Here is a 22,894-nt window from a genome sequence, read left to right on the forward strand (position 1 = left end):
ATAAAATGGATCATAGCTCCAAATATAAAACAAAAAGGTGTAAAACTTTTAGCAAAAAGCGTAGGTGAAAATTTCGGTGACCTAGAGGTTAGTAAAGAGTTCTTAGACTTGAATTCAAAACCACAGTCCATAAAAGAAATAATTGATAAACTGAACTTTATCAAAATTAAAAACATTTGGCTGCAAAAGACACCATTAAGTGAATAAAAGACAAGTCACATTCTGGGAAAAAATGTACAAATCACATATCTGACACAGGACTTCTACCCCCAAGAACTCCTTAAATTCAGCATTAATCAAAAAAGAGTCCAATTATTTTTATAAAAGGCATAGAATTTGAACACACACTTTAACAAAGAGTGTGAATGGAAGAGAGTAGATGGTGGGCAGATGGAAAGATGGTCAACATTATTGTCTTTTAGGGAAAAGTAAATTAGCAGATATATTAAATGGCCCAGGCTCTCTGGAAAGCAATCTAGAAGGTTCTTATAAAATTAAGCATATTTTTACTATATGATTCAGCAGGCCCTTCCTGAGTATTCACCCTGCAGAAGTTAAAATTGTTCATTGCAGCTTTATTTATAATAGTGAAAAACTGAAAACAACCAAAATGTCTTTCAACAGATGAATGGATAGACCATGGTACATCCATGCAATGGAATACTACTCAGCAATAAAAGGAACAACAAATTGATACAAGAAAAAACTTGGATGGATCTCAAGGGCATTTGAAGAGTAAAAAGTAACAGTCTCTAGAAGTTATTCCATTAACATAAAATTCTTAAAATTATAATATTATAATAACTGAGAAAAGATCAGTGATTTTAGGGCTAGTTGGGGGTATGTATAATTATAAAGGGGACATACTATGGCATTTCTCTGATCTGTCGGGACAATCTGTATTCTGATCATAATGGTGGTTAAAAAAATCTATACATGTGGAAAATTCAAAAAATCTATACATCAAATAAAACAACATGAAACAAACCGAAAGCAATAAAAACAATGACTGCATGATAGCCTGACTAAATTTGAATTAGACTTCAGTTAATAACATTATACCAATGTCATTTTCAAAATTTTCATAATTGTACTATCGTTATGTAAATTGGTATCATCAGAGAAAGCTGAGAGAAAAGTGTACAGGAACTCTCTGTACTATGTTTTCAATTTCTACGAATCTAAAATAATTTCAGAATAAAGTGTTTAAGGACTTTTGGTTTTAGCTTCAACATAAAGAGTTAGGAGCCATCACTTCCATCTTTACAAAAAGAAATAGAAAAAAAAAAATCAAGACTTTCCTTGGATCTAACAGAGAGTTGAGATTACAGAGGCCATTACAGTAAGACAAACTGCCATCCTGAAATCTGGGGGAAAAAAAAAAACAGGCACATTCAGATAAGTACAGTAATTTGCTTACCTGAAGTGGAAGCTGCTGGAAGCCATAGCAGTAGAATCAACTACTTCACCAGTCATACTGACAAATTGCTGTAGGCTGAATGCAGACTAGTGTGAGACTGCAAAATTCCAGGGGGTTGCAATCACAGAGGGGACCCCAGACCTTTACAGGCTTTCCCTCCAAGAACCCCACCAGGTTCTCACAAGGAAGTCCTGCGAGAAATCCCATAGTGGCTCTGGCAGAAGGAGAGGGATAAATAACTATTGTGTAATCTCCCAGATTCTTCTCCATAACAGAGGTCTATTCTCTAGGGTAATAAAGAAACCTTATTCTACTTGGGAAATTACTTTCCACCCCACTCTATCCCATTTCAGCCTTCCTGTTTCACCTAAGAAAAAACTTAGTCAGCATAGAATAGGGCTCCAAAGAAACAGATTGGTTTCCGTGAAGCCAAGTAAGGAAGCAGAGGACTGGGGTGGGTGTGTGGGGAGTGATACTCCTGGAGGAAGGACGGAAACATTTATGATTACTCTCCCTAGAAGCAGGACAACTAAAACACTGAAATTTAATTTTTTTAAAAAAATAGAGCACTTTCCCTCTCCCACATCATACCACCACAACAGCAAGCCTCCAGTATGATAACAGTGGATTACAGCTGAAAGATTTGCAAGACACAAATGCTCTCTGCGGACCAATAAAAAGAAAAAAACCTAAAGCAAGGAGAGAAGACAAAATCAAAGATACTAGAGGAATTCAAAGCTTCTGGTACCTATAGCTACAACAAACATTAAACAGGCCAACTTCTAACCATGTTAATATCAATCTTCACACGAAAAACATACTTTCCATAGTAGCTAACACTGATAAATGTCTGGTTTCAACAAAAACTTATAAGGTATACTAAAAAGCAAGAAATAACACAATCTAAAGAGACAGAGCAAGCATCAGAACCAGACTCATCCACTTAACAGATGTTGAAATTATCAAACAAGGAAATTAAAACAAGTATGATTAGTATTTTAAGGGCTCTAATTGAAAAGATAGACAGCATGCAGTATTAAATGGGTAATGTTGGCAGAGACATGAAAATTATAAGAAAGAATCAAAAATGAATGCCAGCAATAAAAAACAAGGTAAGAGAAAGGCAGAATGCCTTTGACAGGCATATTAGTAAATGCAACACAGCTGAAGAGATAATCAGTAAACCTGAAAATAGGTTGACAGAAACCTCCCCAATTAAAACAGAAAAAAATTGAAAATAAACAGAACATCCAAAAACCATAAGATAATATTAAAGGCATAGTATACAGGTGATTAGAATGTCAGAAAACAGAGAAAGAATGGGGAAGAAAAGATATCTGAAGCAATAAGAGCCAAGGACTTTCTATGATTATTGAGAGACACAAAACCATAGATCCAATCAACTCAGAAAATACCTGTAAGATAAATAGCAAAACTAACAATGTACACCTAAGATATCATTAGGGGGTGACACATTTTCTATAGAGAAAGAAAGCGAAAAATTACAGCAAACTTTTCATCAGAAACCAGACAAGCAAGAAGAGAGTAAAGGTAAATCCTTGAAGTGTTAACAGAAAAAAAAAAAAAAAAGTGCAATTATACAGTACAATTATCGTTCAGAGGTAAAAGAAAAATAAAGATTTTCTCACTCAAAAACTAGGGCAATTCATTGCTAACATATCTACTATGCAAGAAATGCCAAAATAAGTTCAGCATGCCTAAGGAAAATGATATAGTTCAGAAATGTTGATGAACACAAAAGAAGAGCATCAGAGAAGGAATAAATGGGGATAAAATAAAATATTTAATTTTTGTTATTTTTAATCTAAAAAATTGTGTTTTTTTGTTTTTTTTCTCATCTATCCCTTACCATACCTTTACTTTCTGGTGGTATATTTAAAGCAAGTCCATGACATCATATTATTTTACCCCAAAATACCTCAGTATGTTTAGAATACAAGGACTTAAAAACACCACTGTACATTAACAAAGATTCTACAATATATTCTGATTAAATGATATCTTTTAAAATGTCCACATCAAATGTCCACATCAATCCTCCAAATGTTTTTTTTTTTTTTTTTTTTTTTTTTACAGTTGGTTTGTTTGAATTGGAGTCCAACAATAGTAACAATGTATGGGTGATTATAGCATACGGATAAGTGAAATAAGTGAGAACAATGTCACAAGGGATGGGAGGGAGGAATGTAAACTGTTGTAAGGAATCTGCACCACAGGTGAAACAATACAGTGTTATTTGAAGGTAGACTTAAATTATTTAAATAATATATTGTAAATCCTAAGAAAACCAAAGAAAAAAGTTTGATTTTTTTTTTAAAAGGATGAATGATATGTCACAGGAAGAGTTAAAATGGAATCATAAAATGCTGAGAACCTGAGAATGCAAAAAAAAGGACATAAATAACAAATGCAACAGATAGAAAAGTTACAAAAATAATAGATTTAAATACAACTATATCAATAATCACTTTAAATGTGAATGTTCTAAACACACCAGATAAAGGCAAATTGTCAGATTAGATAAAAAGTAAAAGACTCACCTATATGCTGTCAACAAGAAATCCACTTTGAGTATCATGATTCAGATAGATTAAAAGTAAAGGGATGGGGGAATTTTTAGGGCAGTTAAACTATTCTGTAATGGTACGTACATGAAATTATGCATTCGTAAAACCCATTAAAAATAAACCCTAATATAAACTATGAATTTTAGTTAATAATGATGTATCAATATTATTCATCAAGTGTTAACAAATATTCCACACTAATGCAAGATGTCAATAATAAGGGAAACCAGGTGTGAGTGGGGAGGGGATGCATGGGAACTCTCTATACTTCTGGCTCAATTTTTCTGTAAAGCTAAAATTACTCTAAAAATAAAATGTACTAATTTTTTTAAAAAAGCAAAGAAAATCCACATATATGGTGTACACATAGCCAGCTTATTGTAATTGAACTAAACCTGTACTGTAATTGAACTAAATAAAAGTGCTGTTGGATCCACTGCTAGCTCCTTGTCATTTTTAGCACATCGAGTCTTGTACTATGGCTATTGCCCACAACCAGACTCTGCAGCTCCAGACCATCTTCCACACCTTCCTATTCAACATCCAGGGTTATGCTGGAACAATGCTTCATATTAACATATGATTAACAACAGGGGAAAGCGAATGCTGAGTATAAGGGAAACTTCCCTACTACCTTTGCAACTTTTCTGTAAACATAAAACTACTTTAATTAAGCTCGTTTTAAAATAAAGGGTTTTAAATAAACACGAATAGTGCAGTTTGTGGTACACTTAATCAGGGTCCACAAAGTTCTAAACTCTCATTCAACCACCGCTGCCTGGGGGCCTACCAGGGCTGACAGCAGAGGTGGGTTTCTGTGGGGCCCCCTGTTCTTTCGTGGAAGGTTCCTTCAGACTTACCTTACCTTGTGGCAAGGCTTGTATAACTCCAACTGTTGACTTGAGATCAACATCCTGGTCTAATACACTCAGCTTCAAGTCCCTAATGAGGGAATTCAGAAGGGGCTAAATCAAGAGATCCCTCTCTGAGACCTACGAGAGATGAAAGCAGGATTTGGACTCTGTGGGAACTCTTCTGACCTGTGATGGATGGTTCCCACAAACTTCACTCAGGGTCCTCACCTTACCTCATGGCAGGGCTTGGACTTCTCCATTTGCTGACCTGACTGACACCTCTTTACTCACGTCAAAACCTTCACTACCCTGAGATGTTAGAGGCAGAAGTAAAGGGGAGCTGCTTACTATGACCCCTGCTTAGGGACCCTCAGGGCATAGTGCAGGGGTGGGGCTCTGTGCTGGCCCCTTTTTCTGGAGCAGGAAGTACCTTCACTCCTCACTTAGATTTCTAAACTTAACTCCAGGAGAGGCTTGCGACTCATCCCTTTGCGGAAATTAGACGGCTAGCCTAGACCAAGACCAAATCTGTATGCCCCCCAACATTGCCACTTTCCACCCTAGTTCCAAGAGGGTGGAGTGAACAGGCTCCTGCACCTCTCAAATATGCCCAGAGCTCCCAGGACTGACATCAGCTGTGGGGCTCTGGGCAGGGCAGCCTGTTCTTGTGTGGGTGATTTCTCCAAAAGTTCTTCAGGTTCCTCACGTTTATTTAATTCTGTTAGTGCTTGGGATTCTTCCCTTTGCTGGCTGGAGGCTGACACTCTAGTCCAACGCCCTCATCTCTCAGTGAAAGGTAACAAAGTGTATTACAGACCATTTAAAAGCATAAGGAACTGATGGTATGGATTCTTTTTTTTTTTTTTTTTTAATTCAGTCAAGTCAGAGTTATTACAATAATAATGATAGAGCTTTGGAGCCCACTTATCACCATCACTCTCAGTCAGTATGACAATAAATGGCACCATCTACACTAATTCTCCATTCATCTTGCAAAATGTTTACAGCTCTGGCCAGCTCTCTAGTCCAGGAAGTATCTGGTGGCAACATACACCACCAATCAGAGCCACTAGGTATCTGCCCTGTGGCTGCAAATAACTCATAAACCAACAGAGGCAGTCTAAGGTGGGCATAGTGTCTAGATCTTTTTCCGAGACATATTCACAACAAACCCTTTATTTGCAGAGTCACTGAAGCACTTAGCCCTGGGGAATTTCCCCATCCAACTTCCCACTGCTGGTAGCTATGCACTATCTTGCATTAGTTGTTTGTATTCCCTGGCCTGTCTAGACTGTCATTGCTCACCATCCTCCCCGCTGACATAACACCATCCTCCCCACACATGTATCACCAACCTCAGTGATGGAAGGGTGCTGTGTGAGGAAAAGAAATACCCTTCTCCAGCTGCCATTGAAACAGCTCACAGCTGAAGTACACTGTCAAAGATGTACAGCCCGCCAGAATGGTGAAGAAACATAGTGATTCCAGATTCCATCAAAAACATTACTGGCCCCAGCCCCAGCCAAGGTGAGCTGAGGAGACGTGAGAGGAGCAATTGACCCCTCCCCCCAGACTTGGACCTGGAGAGGAGCACCTTACAGCCAGCCCCAGCCCCAGCGGAGGGGACCCAAGGAGATGCCTTGGTGGCTCATTCTAAGGCCACAGATTCTGGAACAGTACTCAAGGTTGTGTAATATAGCCACTACCACACCCACTGTCATGCAAGGACAATTCAACATCACAGTAGCAGGCAGGGCCACTCCACAGGTAACCTACTCCTCACTAGACTACCCTGATATAAAAGAGTCACCAATAAAGCCTGCAAATAGAGGCAGAAATCTTTATCCGCATAACCAACCTCAGTGTAATAGAAGCAGCAAACCTGATACCAAATGACCAAACATCAATGAAAAAATACTACAAATACAAATAAACAAGAAGATATGATACCTCTGAATGATTACAGTAATCTTCAAATTTCAGACTCCACAGAACAGGGAATCCTTGAAATATCTGAAAAATAATTCCAAGCAATGATGTTAAGAAAACTCAAAGAACTAAAAGAAGACCCAATTAAACAACACAAGGAAACAAGAAAAAAATATCCAGAATATGAAGCAAGAAATCTACAAAGAAATTAATACCTTAAAAAAGAGTGTAGCAGAACTTCTAGAAATGAAAGATTCACTCAATTAAATAAAAAAACACAATTGAGAGCTTGAGCATCAGGGTAGAGCAAGCAGAAGAAAGAATTTCAGAGCTTGAAGATGGTCTTTTTGAAATAACTCAGGCAGACAAAAATAAAACAAAAAAGAATTAAAAATAATAAGGCAAATCTAAGAGAGATATCAGAAAACCTCAAGTGCTCTAACATCCAAATCTTCGATATTCATGAAAGGGAGGAGAAAGGAAAAGGTATTGAAAACATATTCAAGGAATTAGTAACAGAAAACTTCCCGGGGTAGGGCGAGATACAGACCTTCAGATCCAGGAAGCTCAAAGGTCCCCAAACAAATTCAGTCCATAAAGATCCTCACCAAGACACATTATAGTAAAATTTGCAAAGCTCAAAGACAAAGATAGAATTCTAAAAGCAGTGAGAGAAAAGCAGCAACTCACCTATAGGGGAGCCCCCATCAGACGAACAGCAAACTTCTCAACTGAAACCCTACAGGCCAGAAGAAAGTGGAATGGTATTCAAAATACTAGAAGAAAAAAATTGCCAGCCTAGAATTCTTTACCCAACAAGACTCTCCTTCAGAAACGAGGGAGAAATAGTGTATTTCCAAGACAAATAAAAGTTGTGGGAGTTCACCACCACACAACCAGCCTGCAAGAAATCCTCAAGGGAGTCCTACATCTGGAATCTGAATAATGGTGATTACTATCACAAATATACAATAAAGAGCAAAACCCACTGTTAAAACAAAAATGCCAGTGAGAAAGACAAAAAAGCTAAATCATCCCACCTTAAATTCACAACTAACATTGAAGAAGAGAAATAAAAGGGGAAATAATGACCAAAAGATATTAAAAAAAACATCTAAGCCAGAAGCAATTAAATGACAGGAATTAAACAACACTTGTCAATAACTACCCTAAATGTGAATGGACTAAACTCCCTATTCAAAAGACACAGACTGACTGATTGCATTAAAAAACTAGACCCAACCATATGCTGTCTTCACGAGACCCACCTCACCTGTAGAGACACACACAGACTAAAAGTGAAGGGATGGAAAAAGATACACTGTGCAAATGCAAACCCAAAGTGAGCAGGAGTAGCTATTCTTATATAGGAGAAAATAGACTTTAAACCAAAAAAACATAAAATGAGACAAAGAAGGCCACTACGTAATGATAAAAGGATCTATCCAGCTAGAAGACATAACAACCATAAATATGTATGTACCCAATACTGGAGCACCCAGATATAGAAAGCAAATTCTCTTAGACCTAAAGAAATAGGCTCTAATATGTTAATAGTGGGTGATCTGAATACCCCTCTCTCAGCATGGGACAGATCTTCCAGGCAAAAGATCAACAAAGAGACACAGGGCTTAATCTACTCCTTAAACCAACTGGACCTGGCAGATATATACAGAACATTTCACCCCAAAACTAAAGAATATACTTTCTTTCCATCAGTCCATGGAACATTCTCCAGGATAGACCACATATTAGGTTACAAATCTAGTCTCACCAAATTTTCAAAAATTGAAATCATACCAAGTATCTATTCAGACCACAATGGACTAAAACCAGAAATCAATAATAAGCAAAACACTGGAAACTATACAAACACACGAAAACTAAACAATAGGGTCCTGAACAACCTGTGGGTCCAAGAAAAAAATTAAACAGGAAATCAAAAAATTTCTTCAAACTAATGAAAATAAAGATACATCATACCAAATCCTGAGGAATACTGCAAAAGCAGTACTAAGTGGCAAATTTATCATAATAAATGCTTACATCAAAAGAACGGAAAGGTTCTTTTTCTCTCTCTGCTCTCTGCTTCCACCATCTTGCAATGTGAGACCCCTGGCTCACTGTCGCCACCACCAGATGGATTCTGGACTTCCCAGCCTCAGAAACTGACTTTGGGGAAGTTGAAACTTCAGAGTTGGGAACGAGAGTATTCAGTGGAAGAAATTTCTAAGCAGCAAACATTAAGGAAGCTGCATGGCTACTTCTAAGAGCCTACACTGAGTTATAGTGGCAAAGGTATGACATGAAACCAGAATTTAAAAGGGAAGCAGAGTGTAACGATTTGGAAAATTTGCAGCCTGGCCATGTGGTAGAGAAGCAGAGAGCATTTTTGGAAGAAAAATTCAACAGTACTAAGAAGATTAATACAAAAGAACGAGACTATCAAGAGAAGGGGAAAAGGCCCTAAAGGCATTGCAGAAGCCTCTGGGGCCAACCCTCCCATTTCACGCCCAAAGGCCTAGGGAGACAAAATGATCTTGGGGAACAGGCCTGAGGCACCCTCCACAGGCTCACTGCCTAGGACCACCTTTGGTCACTGCTTCCAGCACCAGCACCCCAGCTGCTTTGGCTACTCCAACTATGGGTAAATTGGCCCCAGGTGTGGCTGGATTTGCAGCTTTCGAAAATACAAGCTGGAAATCTTGGCAGCATATATGTGGTGTTGGGTCTGCAGGATTGCAGAATGCTAGAGCTGCGGAGGATTGGGAGCCTCCACCCTCATTTCTTATGATTTATGGAAAAGTCTGGGGGCCCAGGAACAGATGTGTCACAGGGGCAGAGTCACTGCAGACAACCTTTGCTAGAGCAATACTGAGAAGAGAATGGGGTCAGAGTTGCAGCAGAGAAACCTCATCAGTGCCATGTCTAGTGGAGCAGTGAGAGTGGGACCGCCATGGAGACCCCAGACCTGTGGAGCTACCAGCATGTGACACCAGCCTGCAAGAGCTAAAGCATCAATTGAGACCAGGAAAGCTATATGAGCGGAGCTGCCAGAGGACTTGGGGACCCAAACCTCACACCAGTGAGCAGAGAACATTGAACATGGAGTCAATGTCAATGATTTGCCAACCTTGAGATTTAATGCCTGCCCTGCTGGGTTTCAGACTTGTTTGAGACCTGTTATATCTTTCTTTTGACCTATTTCTCCTTTTTGGAATGGGACTGTAAATGCTATGTTTGTCCCACCATTGTATCTTGGAAGTAGATACCTTGTATTGATTTCACAGATGGGATTTTGAACTTTGGAGTTTGAGTTGAAACAAGATGAGAATTTGGGGATGAAATGAATGTATTTGCATGTGAAAAGACATGAGTTTGGGGGGCAGGGGCAGAATGTAGTGGATTGAATTATGTCCCCCCAAAACTCACTGAAGCTTGAATTGTTCCCCAAGTTTTATGTATTAGAAAGTTAACCCCCACATTGACTGTTAAGAGGGTGGGAAATCATATTATTGTAGTTGAAAGGTGGAGCCTTGAAAAGGTGGTTGGATTGTAGGTCCGTGCAGTAGTGAATGGAATTAAAATGGTGGTCAGGGGAGTGGTTCTAAGGGCTTTAGAAGAGGAGAGTCTATCTTTCTCTCTCTCTGCTTTTTCTGCTTCCACCATCTTGCGATGCAAGACCCCTGGGTTGCTGTCACCACCACCACATGGACTTTGGACTTTCCAGCCTCAGAAACTGTAATCAATAAATTTCATTTTTATACAAATCAAAAAAAAAAAAAAGAACAGAAAGGCTATGCCTCAAAGAACTTCAAAAACAAGAACAATCCAAACCTAAAGGTTTTAGATGGAAATAAATAATTAAGATCAGCCCAGAACTAAATGAAGTAGAGACAAAAAGATCAAAAAAACAAAAAGTTGTTCTTTTGAGAAGATAAATAAAACAGACAAAAGCATTAGCTAGGTTAACAAAAAAAGAGAAGGGAGAAGACCCAAATAGCAAAAATCAGAAATGAAAAGGGAGACATTACAACCAATACCATCGAAATACAAAGAATCATTACAGTCTCTTATAAAAAACTGTATGACAACAAATATGAAAATCTGGAAGACATGGATGTTTCTAGACACATACAAACTACCCAGACTGAACAAAGAAGAGATAGAAAACCTGAACAGACCAATAATGAGCAATGAGATTGAAGTGGTAATCAGAAATCATCCAACAAAGAAAAGTCCAGGCCCAGATGGCTTTACAGCTGAATTCTATCAAACTTTTAAAGAGGAGTAAGTACCGATTCTCCTCAAACTATTTCAAACAATTGAAACAGAAGCTACTCTCCCAAACTCTTTCTATGAGGCCAACAAAACTCTGATACCAAAACCAGATAAAGACACAACAAAAAAAGAAAATTACAGGCCTATATCCTTGATGAACATAGATGCAAAAATCTTCAACAAAATATTCACAATCAGAACACAGCAACACATTAAAAAAAACTATACACCTTGATCAAGTGGGATTCATCCCGGTGATGCATGGATGCTTCAACACACAAAAGTCAATAAATGTGATATATCACATGAACAAACCCAAGGACAAAGACCATATGATTGTCTCAATAGATGCTGAAAAAGCATTTGACAAAATTCAATATCCCTTTATGATAAAGACTCTCAACAAATTAGGTATAGAAGAAAGAAACCCCAACACAATAAAAGCCATTTATGACAAGCCCACCGTTAGTATTCTGAATAGGGAAAAACTGAGGGCCTTTCCTTTAAGAACAGGAACAAAACAAGGATGTCCACCCTCACCACTTCTATTTAACATAGTACTGAAGTTACTACCCAGAACAATCAGGCAAGAGAAGGAAATAAAGGGAATCCAGATTGGAAAAGATGAAGTCAAACTTTCTCTATTTGCAGATAACATGATACTATGGATAGAAAAACCTAAAGACTCTATCAAAATACTCTGAGAGCTGGTTAATAACTTCAGGAACATTGCAGGATACAAAATAAATGCCCCAAATTCAGTTGCATTTATACACTCAATTAAGGAACTAACAGAAGGAGAAATAAAGAAAGTAACCCTGTTTACAATTGTCATGATAAAAATAAAATACTTCAGGATCAATTTGACCAAGGAGATGAAAGATGCCTACAATGAGAACTACAAACCAGTCCTGAAAGAAATTAAAGAAGACACAAAAAGATGGAAAGATATTCCATGTACTTGGTTTGGAAGAATTAACATTGTGAAAATGTCTATACTACCCAAAGCGTTTTACAGATTCAATGCAATCCCCATCAAAATACCAATGTCATTCTTCACAGCAATGAAAAAAAAATCCTAACTGTCATATTCAACAACAAGAGAGCCTGAATAGCCAAAGAAATCCTGAGTGAAAAAATAAAATAAAATAAAGCCAGAGGCATAACACTACCTGACTTCAAATTATACTACAAAGCTATTGTAAAAAGTCTCTGGAAATTGTTCTATCCCCCAGGCCTCATGATGTTGCCCATTAACTGAGGTTGTTCTCTCTAGGCTTTTTCTTGGGACCTAGTCATTTTGACCAAATCCTTGCTTCTTTAAGTAAAGGGAATAGTCTTATTGACATATAAGTATTTTAAACCATGCCCAGACCTATTGTTTAACTGAAGACATCACTGTAGAAATCCTGCTTTGTATGGATAAGGGATTAATTTAATTCTTGATCAACATACTTAGAAAATATGGAAATACAAAATAAAATAACAGTGAGAATATACTTCCACTCAAAAGACTGAACAAATATAAAATTGTTCAAATAAAATTTCTGTCAGAGTTTAGGATATTCACCTACAATAATATGTGAGAATATAAGTTGGGACCACATTATTGGAATAAAATTTTAGCAATATTCATAAAAATTTACCATCACCACACTATTTCCAATGTATCCTAATTTTCAGTTTTTTATGCCTTCCCTCTAAGAAAATATCCACATTTGCCCAATAATTCATGTTTAAGGATGTTGATATCGATTTTATTACTAATAGCAACAAATGCAAACAAACTTATGTGTCCATCAGGAAAAGAATGTTTAAATCAATTATGGCACGTACAAGTTTTAGAACTCTAGAGAGTAGTTAAAAGGGTGAAATGTGTCTATATATGCTCTCACAGATAGATCATGTCATTAAGTGACAAGGGCAAGAGGCAGAAAAATACACCACTATCCAGGCATGTTGAAATCACACAACGTATTTTTCTAATACATATATGTAAGGAAAAGGTCAAAACATTTTGAAATAATAAGGGCTCAATTTTGGAGGAATGCAGTAAGGAAAAGGACTTGTGATTTATCCATTTGGTCAGAATTTTTTGCAGCAAGTATACATGCACTATCACTTTTGTAATCAAAACGTTTAAGTAAGACACAACAGAAATAGTAGTTGTGTACTATTCAGATAAAGTAACCCCAAGCAGATGTAATAGAAGAAGCCTGAAATCTGAAAGGTTTAACACAATAAAACCTTATTTCTCATGCACATAAAATATGGTGTGAGTAGGAAGGGGTCTCCACTGTCAGTTGATCCAGGGATGCAGGCTGCTTCCACCATGTGGCTCCACATCTCACCATGGAATCTTCCTGTTTGCTGCTGAATACACCAGAAAGCATAGAAGTGCCATCCTGACTCTCAAATGCATTGGCCTGGAAATGATACACAGTTTTTCTATTCACATTTCAGTGGCAAGGGTAGTCACATGACCCTTTCTATAAACAAGGGGACTGGGAATGTAGTCTCCCTCTGTTCCCAGGAAGGAGAGCAAGACACGGTGCAGATCAGCACTGGCAGAACCTCCATAAACAATTACATAGTAGATGGTCAGTAAGTTGCAGCTTTTATAATTTGTATACTAAAAGCCTTCTTCATTCTTGGAGAAGTTTCTGAGAAGGCCAAAATTGTTTTGCAATTTGCCAAATTTTTCTAGTGCATACTATGTAACAGGTGTTTTCAAATATAAGACCACACCAATTTTCTAAAGGACCCTTTATGAATATCAGTAAGGAGAATTTATTTTTTTTTAACTCAGCAGCACTTTCCTGCACTTACCCTTACAATAATCTCAGTACACTAAGAATTTCCTTCTTCCAGTCACTGCCTGATCAAAATCATAACTTGTGAATACGTGCTACCCCCCACTTGATGAATATGCCAGAACACTTGTACAGGTGTCTTTACACACACTGAAAAACCAGGATTTTCCCCTGGGGCAGATACAGACAAGAGTTAGCTGAAGCATGAGGATTAGTTTTATATTTCTCATAAAGGCTAGCATGCTAGGGAAATATTCTCTATTAGTGTTGAGAGAATAATTGCTACAAAAAGATGTCCATACACTTATCCCTGAAACCTGTGAATATGTTATGCTGCACGGCCAACGTCACTGTGGACATACATTAAGTTTATGAAACCAATATTAAAGTAGCGAAGTATTCTGAATTATACAGGTTGGCTCAACCTAATGACGTGGGTCCTTACCATCAGAGAACTTTCTCTGGCTGGAGGCAGAAGAGACATGCAGCAGAAGAAGAAGTTTAAATGATTCCAAGTGTGAGGAGGACCCAACGTGCAGTTACTGACTCAAGATGAACGGGCCCAAGTGCAAGGACTGGAAAGAGGCCTTGAGGAATTATGGTTGCTCCAGCTGAATGCAGCAAGGAAATGGGACACTAGTCTTGTAGCTGCAAGGAACTTAAATCCACCAACAACCCAAATGCGCTTGAAAGAAGATTCTTCCAATAGCCTCACAAAAATAGCCTGGCCACGGATAGCTTGGTATGGGACTTACGAAATGCAGAGCAGAAAAATCAGCTGGGCCAAACTGGATTTGTCACCCACAGATGTGAGATAATAAATGTTTGTTGTGGTAATATGCTACGTTTTAATAATTTGCTACTGCAGTCATAGCAATCTACCTCCTGGGAGGACTACAGGGTTTGTTAGAATCCAGCCTCTGTAGATCATTGCTACACAGTGACTTCCTTGATCTATCATTATTTCCTTCTTATAACGGAGGTTTTTATTCTTGCCTACTTAGTTAAGCTCACTCATCAGTGTATGGATTCAGTGCCCAGTCTCAAATAAATCATCAGAATAAATTCTCTTTTCTTTCTTTGCTTTCTAAAATCTCTAACTTCAGAGTTATATCACAAGAACCAGTAGATTCTATGCCAAATCAGACTCTACTTACAAGTCGCTTTGGAAAAATCTTTGAGAGCAAATGAGCAAACATTAAACCTCACTGCCAAAGTAAAAAAATATGTGGAAGAGGCTGTTGTTATCAGAGGGACTCCAAGATCAGGAGTAGAACAGACAGAGGATGTCTGCAGGTCGTTGGAATGCTCTAAGTCAAGAAAAAGGAAGGAAGGTTATTGTGGACTTTCCCATGGCAAGCAGGGCTCACTCTTCATGGAAGGAAGCAGGAAAGAGCTGGCCAGGATCCAGATTTGGGCATGAGGGCCCAGTGGGACAGACTCAGGAGAAGAGCAATGTAATTCAGGAAGTGCTGGGTCTGTTCCATGTGCCAGCACTTGGGCAAACTCAGCTCTCAGAGAATCCTGGAGCAAGGGAGAAGTGGACCCCAGGCAATGAAGCCCACAGGCAGTCCCCAAATGGTGTTTAATTCTCATTTTTTCCTTTATTTATTACACCTCGTGTTAGTACATAGGCCCCAGCTCCTTCTTTTCATTGCCCAGAGACATTGTGCAGTAGTGAGAAGAGAAATGAAATAAGATACAAGGTTGGTTTAGGCTTGGAGTGGGAACAGTGTGAACCCTAGATGAATTCAGACCAGGGGTCTAATACTAGCATTATCGCTTACAAGCGAGGTGGACTCGGGAAAATTGCAAAGTTCTTTAAGCCTCTTACTCTTTATGAAGTGGGTTTGATAAATAGTCCTCTCAATTCCTGGCTCATGTATTTCTTATAAAGTAAGAATGTTGGGATCTATCTAATTTATTCAAGGAATCTGGCACAGTGCCTGGCATATATTGAGCTTTGATAAATTTCAGTTATAATTATAATTATTTTGACCCCCAAACATAGCAATTTCCTTCCTGGTTTTTGTTTGTTCATTAGATGGATTTTTACCCAGGAAATGTCAGATAATTTGCAGCCAGATAGGATACATCACACCAAATTAGGCAAACTATTGTTTAGATGATTAAAGTAAATTACTTGCTCTACAACTTTTTTGAGAATATGTTATTTATTGTTGGTGTGGGGGAGTCTTACATAGTTTGATGCACTTCAAAGCCAGTAGAAATTGTGTCAAGGTCGATCTCAATTCCTCCATCCCATCTGTCTTTTCTTTCAAACCACCTGTATTTGCATTATTTCACCCCATAAAAATCTAGTTTTAGCCTAATGTTTCCCAAATAACATACAACATACCCTAATTCAAACACCCATTTAATGAATGTGCTTTGCCTTTCACTGCAAAGATCGCCAGCACAGCGGCTTCTGAGCATTCGATATCAGACACTCACTTGCAATGATGTGTGTAAATCACCTTTTTATGCTGTGTTCACCTGCACTGGGACAAAAGTACTGGACATCTTCACTCCTTCTTCAGGGGTAGATTTCTCTCTGGTTTATTCACGATCTAAAAATAACCGCTAAAAGCAATTTTCCTTTCCAGACTTTAGTCTGTCAACTCTGAGACACACCACCTGAGGGTTTGGCCCCAGCTCATTACTCCCATAGGCTCATCTGAACAACCACTCAGCTTAATTTAAAATTACCTCACACTGAACGACTTAAAATTTTTTCCAAGGCTCCAAACCCTCTTGCCACAGGGCATTTACACTGGACTGTTTACATCCGAAACCTCCAGGTTCTCCACCTTCTTTTGCCTTGTCCTTTTGCTTAGGGGTTATCCCAATGCTAGTTACTCAATGTTTGTGTCCCCCCCAAATTCATATGTTAAAGCTTAAATCCCTAATGCTATGGTACTCAGAGGTGGGGCCTTTGACAGATAATTAGGCCATGAGAGGAGAACCCTTATGAATGGGATTAGAGCCCTTATAATGGGGTGAATGGTCTAGAGCTCACCACACCATGTGAAAAAACAATGAGAAGACTGTAAAGTAGGAAGAGAGTGGTCACCAAGAACCCGACCTGGCAACCTGATTTCAGGCTTCCAACCTCCAGAACTGTTGTTTAAGCCACCAAATCTATAATGTTTTGTTATAGCAACCTGAACTAAGTCACTCACTACCTTCCTTTCATGATGGCTGATTTACGACTTTAAATTTCAGGGAAAATTCTTGTTCATCTTAGCATTCCAGGTCTTACCACAAGCCTTCCAAAGAGTAGATGCTCAACTATTCTCTGAGAAAAAATAAATGAGCCCCTGAGAAAGAGGTCTAATTTATTACCATTTTATTTCTCCTCTATTCTTGAATAAACTAAACATATCCATATATATAAATGTTATAAGTGAAACAAACAATTTTTATAATATTTTATTTTTATATATTTATTGACATTAATTTTTATTGAAACATATAGATTGTACATATTTACGTGGTATAGAGTTATATTTAATATATGTATATAATGAGTGATTATCTGATTAGGGTAATTAGCATATTCATCATTGCAAAACGTAATCCTTTCCTAACTATTCCAATGCTGAGATTTTTCACATTTCAAAGAAAATGCCTAATGTGCTGTTATGCTATCTTGTTCCAAATTACTAAATATGATGAAACATTTCTTAGTTTTACAAAATAATAAAACTTTTACTCTTTAATTTTATTCAGAGCAATCAATGTTTAAGAAATGTCATTCACAAACTTATATTCTTTCTTTCTTTCTTTATTTTTTTGTCTTTTTCGTGACCGGCACTCAGCCAGTGAGTGCACCGGCCATTCCTATATAGGATCCGAACCCACGGCGGGAGCGTCGCTGCGCTCCCAGCGTCGCACTCTCCCGAGTGCACCACGGGCTCGGCCCCACAAACTTATATTCTGAAGGTACTTAAATTTTCTGATTAAAGGAACAATATTCTTAAAAATTATCCAGGAACACAGACTAGAAGAGGAAAACAAGTATGTTATACACTGTGTTGTCACTAGTCCCCACCTGACCTTCCAAATTAGAGTATGGAATTCTCTGTTCAACCACAAAGTGAAGAATGCCTCAGACCTTACTAGGGGTGTGAGGAGCTGCTGGACATGGCCCTAGAACAAGCACGGGCCATGGCACTAATGCGAGCCCTTGCTGCGACTCTGACTTGGGCTCTCTCTTCCTCATTTTCAAAGCCTCTTCATATCAGAATGGGAAGGAACTGGGGATGGTATTATGGACCTTGGCTAAAAACTCAAGAACTTTCATCTTGCTTGTTTCAGCGTGGGCTCTCGGACCCCACAGGAATTCATAGCTTGGAGGATCACTATCAGGCACTTGCTGGTATTCGATGTAAATTTCCTGCACCAAATCTCTAGTAATGAGCTTCCTGGGTTCCCCAAAAATGAAGTGATCCCTCCCATCATATAACCCCATCACATTTAATATTTGCCATATTTACTCCTCAGTGGTAAAATTACCCTTTGTGAAAATCACACACAGGATAATCATCAGCAGGCCGGTCTTGGGCACACCTCCATCATCTCTCAGCCTTGTATAACACCTTGGTTCCAGCTTGTTGACAAGGACATAGATGTGCCTATTGGGCTCCATTTTCCTCATGTCAAGGCCAAAGATCAGCTCCAGGTGCTCAGAAGATCTTCTCAGGATCTCAGGGAAGTGCTTCTTGTGCATCTGGATTTAATTTCTCAGCATATCTGCCTTTGAAATGGGCTCTTTCATTTAATACTTATACAGCAGATGCCTGATCAATAAAAGCACCTTCTCAGCTACAGGGTCTTTGGGCAGGTGCTCAGTGGAATGCTGGGCCTGGGAAGATCTTGGCCTTTCTTCCACTTGGTTGTTGGCCCTTTCGTTTGCTCTTATATATGAAAGAGCTACATCAGTAGTGGCAGTGGATGGGGCTCTCCAAGGAACTTGGGGATTGCTGGTAGTCCCTGCAGTTGAGCTCTGGGGAATAGCCTTGGAACAAGGAGAGGAAGTGGAGGAAAACTCTCCTTGCACTCCTGCAGTGGCCTGAGCATCCCCCAGCTCTTCAGGCTCTTCTTCGGCCTGATGGCGTTTCTCACAGGCGCGGAGCTTACTCTTCTGACCTAGAGGAGAGAGAAGAAGATGATTAGCCCACTTCAGCTGGGAGACACCTCCTTGGTTTTATTGAAGGCCACCTCTGCAGATTTTTTGAAATCACTGCTCTAGGTACCCACAATGTTCCTATTCCCTGATTTGCCTGTTCAATGAAGACCCTGTGGAACTAACTAAGGTATGCCTTACGTTGCTACTTGTCAGATCTGCCTGGGGCTTACTGGAAATTAAAGCAGTGGCCTTTTTCTTTGGTAAGAGAGTCTTGCTCTCAGTTCACATTAAGGGTCATCACTTAACCTATAGCAAGACCTGGGGTGTCTCTGACCTCCTGCTTTGATGCTGACCCCTCATTTCAAATCCCTTATCTCTCTGACAAACCAGAGGATGAATTGAAGGGAACTTCATCTGACCACATCTGTCTGGAGACACAGAGGGATGAAAGCCCAGGCAGAGCTTTGTAGGACTCTCTATCCTGGGGTAATTAATGCTCTCAGGACTCACTTTGTGTTCTCACCTTGGCTTCTGGGAGGGTCCGGGACCCCTCCCTCTTATGAACTTAGATATATTCCCCCTGAGCAATGCCCTCATATCCCTGAAAGCCCCAAAGAGACTGTCAGGGATGCCACAGCCTAATATATCTTCTACATTCTATCTCAGGTCTGAAGGCATGGATAGGACTCTGTGACTCTTATTGTTCTGGGGTGGATAGTCCCCTCAGTCCTCACTCAGGGTCCTCACACTGACTGCCACATAAGTTTGGGATTCCTCCTTCTAATGACATAAGGCTGCCCCTCTCAGCCCAAAGACCTCAGCTCCCTGAACCTCCCCCAACCCCCAACTACAATGTGAGGCAGTGCCTCCCCTCACAGCCTTGCCCCTGGCCTCCCTGGGCTGACAGTGGGTGTGGGGCTTGTGAGTCCCTCTTCGTTCCAGGTGGGTGGTTCCCTGAGACCTGAGTCATTATCTCCACTTTGACCCTTAGAATTGCCTGGGACTCATCCCTCTGCTGGGTTGACACCACCCCATTAACATTCTAAGCCTTTCGCTTCTTTGAGACTGCAGAGGCAAAAGTCAGGTTCCTTACATCAATCCACCCTCAGTCACATCCTCTCAGGACCGAATGTAAGGACGGGGCTCTGTAAAACCCCCTCTGTTCTGGGGTTACTGGTTTCACCAGACCTCACTCAGCGTCTTTGCCTTTACTCCTCCCAGACTCTGCGGGACCGAAGCCTGCGCCGGGTCCAATACCCACATCCCTCTCAGTCTCCTCAGTGGGAATTTAGAAGAGGCCTGGAGACCGTGAAATCAACGATTGCTGTGTGGTTCTGTCAGAGCTGACAGCAGGGGCAGAACTGTCTGGAAGCGCCTTCAGTCGGGGGGGGGGGCCGGTCCCCTCACACCGAACTCAGGGTCCTTACTTCATTCCAGGCAGGATCTGGAACTCTCCCTCAGCCCCTCTCAGGAACTTGACACAACCCCTCTCAGACCAATGCCTTCAAGTCTCTGAGACCTCAGGAGGATATGAGGACATAGCCCTTCCAGCAAACCTTGCCTGGGCTCCCGCAGTGCACACGAAGGGGCGGGCTCCATAGGGCCCACAGTGGTCTGGGGTGAGCGATTCTCTCAGAACTCACAGAAAGGTCTTTTATTGACTTGGGCTGGGACTCCTCCGTCTGGTGACCTGAGTTAGCCAGCCTGAAACAAACCTCTCCCCATAACACTCTCCTATTTTCAGAGGGTGAAGTGAAGGGGCTGCTGAGACGCACAGCCATAGCGAGCCTCTTAGACATGACAGCATATGCGGGTCACCGTGCTGCCCGACTGTTCTGGGTGGGTGCTTTCGTCAGAGATCACAGAGTGCCCACATCGACTTCTGTTACAGCTTGGGACCCCACTCTCTGCCACCCTCAGGCCAATACCTGGATCAAATGCCCTCACCTCCTTGAACCCCCAGAGGGAAAATTCAGAAAAATCAGGCAATCCCTGCTCAGCATCTAAAAGGACTGACAGCAGGGGTGTGACTCTGTGGGGATCATTCTCTTCTGCTGTGGGGATCCCCCCAAACTCGCTTAGGTACCTTACCTTGACTTCAAGCAGGACCTGGATCTCTTTATACTGGTTTGATGCTGCCCACGTCAGATCAAGACATTCGCTTCCCAGGAATGCCAGAGGTAGAATTCAGGGGAAATCATTTCCAGCCACCTCTTTTGGGGGATTTCCAAGGCTAACAACGGGGATGCAGGTCTGTATCTTTCCCTCTGCTTTGGGGTTGGTGCTTCTATCAGTCCTCACTCAGAGTCCTCAGCTTTACTTCTGTTATGACCTGTGAGTTCTCCCTTTGCTTGCCTCAGAAACACACTCTAGTCCACAGTTCTTATTTCGCAGTTCTAGATTTTACTACATTTACTACAGATGATGTGATAACTTTGAGAATTGATGATACAGAATCTATTTTTTAATTCATAATTCAATCGAGGTGGGCTTATTACAATGATAAAGATATAGCTTAGTATCCCCCATTTGCCTGTCACCCCCAGTCAATTTAACACCATCTACAATGGTCATCCATCCCCTTTGTAAATGGTTGCAACAATATACATGCTAGTAATATTGATTTGATCAACAAATCTCAATGTTGAACCCCAAAAATATGTATAACCAATTTTGATTTAATCAATTTTTTTAGAAGTTTGCATTTGAGCCAGCCCCCTACTCCATCCAGTATCTAGTAGCAATAGGCCACCAAACACAGTCAAAGGACATCTTCCCTCTAGTGTGCAAATAAGTCAGGAACAATGGGGAGCAATCTGAGTTGGTGACAACATCTAAATCCTTTCTCAAGACATGTCCCCAATCAGCCCTTTACTTGCGGAGTCAGTGAGGTATTTGGCTTCAGGGAGAGCCCCTCCAGTATCCTCCTCCTTACTGCTGCACCCCACTTCCCTACTCGTTGGTACTACTTGCCCTTCTTTAACTGTCATTAATTACCAACGCAACCCACTGGGACAGCCTCAACCTAAGAGTTGGGAGGGGCATATCCACGAGGAATAAATATCCTTTCTTTTCGGGCACTAAGGCAGCTCTCAGCCCCGGTACACTGGCACAGATGCGCTGAACCACCAGAGCAATGAAGAGGTGTAGCTCTCCCAGAATCCATTAATCTCATCACTAGATGATGCAGGGGATCGAGCTATACTCTGCCTGACAAGTGGGTAGGGGACATTCTAAGGGAAAGTGGAGTGTCGGGCATGCCTCTGATCTATTCACTCAATAGATCTGCCAATTCAGATCACCCTACAAATTCGTGCTGGCAATGATGATTCAGAGACTCCCAAGCCTATTCATGAAAGTTGTCCAAGACACCACCAGTTTCCCTACATAACCTCCTTCTGGTCCCTTTTCTACCCTATGTTGAACTCTGGATACAGATCCCTGACTACCATCTGCCATTGGCTCTTTGCACTTGGATAAGGTTGTGCCCTATCTCGTCGATTCTGGAGATTGTTCTTTGTCCCAGTCCTCCTGATGTTCTGCACTAACTGCGGTTTTCTTCTCTGGGCCCCTTTCTTGGCACCTGGTTATTTTGACCAAATCCTTCCTTCTCAGTGTAAAGAGAAATATCTTATAGACAAATCAGAATTTTAAAGCATGGGCCCATAGGTGCTCAAGATATTATTGCAGAAATTTTACTTCTTATAAGTGAGAAGCAGAACATTATGTACATCATCATACATACAGGTTAAAAATCAACAATATTCTTTTCCACCACGTGTATGTAAAATGAAACTAGAATATATTCAGAAATAATTGACTCAAGTCAATTTTGATCACTTCTGGTAAGGGCTGAATTTTGGAGAAACGTAGTAAGG

At 40.2% G+C, this 22,894-nt stretch overlaps 1 pseudogene; it reads right to left on the minus strand.

The window, feature by feature from the left end:
• Positions 1 to 18,006: 18,006 nt before the first annotated feature.
• LOC134367891 (melanoma-associated antigen B10-like) lies at positions 18,007 to 20,279 on the minus strand (annotated as a pseudogene).
• Positions 20,280 to 22,894: the final 2,615 nt, after the last annotated feature.

The sequence above is a fragment of the Cynocephalus volans genome, chromosome X (assembly GCF_027409185.1).
Source record: "Cynocephalus volans isolate mCynVol1 chromosome X, mCynVol1.pri, whole genome shotgun sequence".
NCBI classification, from domain to species: Eukaryota; Metazoa; Chordata; class Mammalia; order Dermoptera; family Cynocephalidae; genus Cynocephalus; species Cynocephalus volans.